The 1,671-nt window shown below is 33.2% G+C and overlaps 1 protein-coding gene across 1 annotated transcript in view; it reads left to right on the forward strand.

Annotated features, from left to right (window-relative positions):
* The window catches only part of CUBN (cubilin), a 396,867-nt gene that overhangs the window by 82,835 nt on the left and 312,361 nt on the right, over positions 1–1,671 (forward strand). The window lies entirely within an intron of this gene.

A 1,671-nucleotide genomic window follows, 5' to 3' on the forward strand; every position in this document is an offset into this window, starting at 1 on the left:
AAAACAACAACAAAAAATTCCTTTAATTGACACTCTACTTTTAATCCTGAAAATTCAGTGTGTATTAAAATTGTGCAACAATATTTTATGATTAATATGTAAGATAGACTCATATTTTAGGCTTATTAACAGAACTTTCGCCTATATATGAATGTCATGCAGGATACAGGAGAATTATTTTTGCATGTATCTGTCCCTTACATTTTGTCTGTCTAATATTCTCGGCTGCCAGCTACTAACTGCCAATAGTGCCCCACCATCATTGTGATAATAATTTAAAAAATGGTCTTATAAATTTCCAAAATGCCTACTTATGTCAAGTAACAACACAATATCCTGAACGTTCCTAATGATGACCCTCAGCATGCTTTTAAACAAAAGTACTTGTTTGTTTTAAGCTCCTTGTGAGTAGTGACTGATAGCAGTGTTATTACTAGCATCTAGTACAGGTCCTAACATTTATTGATGCCTTGATAATGTCAGCTGAGTGAATGAACTGGATCTTCCAGAGTAATTTTATATAACAGGAGCAGTATGTACATCTACCACCTACCAGTTTGTTGTACTGTAGTGACTTCATATAGCTGGTAAAACACAGATAAACAACTTTCTGGTATTTTCTCCTTTTGGCTAAGATCCGTCTGATATCAGCAGTAATATTTCTTGTTTAACATCCTCTTCTGAATCCAACTTGAACTTCTGGCAATTCCCTCTCGATGTACGGCTACAGCTATTTTTGAATTATCTTCAGCAAAATTTTTTCTGGCAAGTGATATTAATGATATTGTGCAACAATTTCCACATTCTCTTTAGATAACAATAGATATCCTTTATTCAATACTTCCTATTACCACGCATTTTGCTAAGGAATTCACATAATTGTTTTATCTAATCGCTTCAACAACTCCATGAGCTACACTTATATTTAATAACTTGTTTGAGGTTATTCAGTGAGGAAGTTTGTAAGTGACAGCTAGGATTTGAATCCAGGTCTATATGATTCCATAGATCATGCTTCTGGCCACTACACCATAAAGATATTGTCTATGATTTAAAACAGGTAATCTTTAATATATGAAGGAAATTTTCTTCTGTTCCTAACTTTCTAAGAGTTTGTCTTTAATAAATTCAGAAATGTTAACAAACATTTTGGCATCATATGATTTATCTTATTCGATTTATTGATGAACTTATTTTATAATTTCAAACAATCCTTGCTTTGTTGTCATTCCTATATTTGATTTGGTATATAAACTTAACAATGTACTGTGAATTTATATTTCTAGAATTGTGTTTAGGAGTTTTGTATCTTTATTAATAGGTGTGATTGGTCCATAGTTTTAATTTGTGTTATCTGTGTTGGGATTTGCTGTCAGGGTTTTGAGAAAAAAAAAAAAGGTGGAAAGTGTTCCATAATGAGGGTGCTTTTGAACAAATTGGAGACCTGGTGGCATAGTGGTTAAGAGCTCTTCTGCTAACCAAGAGGTCAGCAGTTCAAGTCCACCAGCCACTCCTTGGATACCCTAGAGGGCAATTCTACTCTGTCTTATAGGGTCATGTTGAGTCAGAATCGACTCAATCGCAACGGGTTTGATTTATTTATTTATTTTTGAAACAAATTATATAGCATAAAAATTATCTGTTTTTCTGGTAGTTTTTTTGGGGGTGAGG

This window comes from Trichechus manatus, unplaced genomic scaffold, assembly GCF_000243295.1.
Source record: "Trichechus manatus latirostris isolate Lorelei unplaced genomic scaffold, TriManLat1.0 scaffold00075, whole genome shotgun sequence".
NCBI lineage: Eukaryota > Metazoa > Chordata > Mammalia > Sirenia > Trichechidae > Trichechus > Trichechus manatus.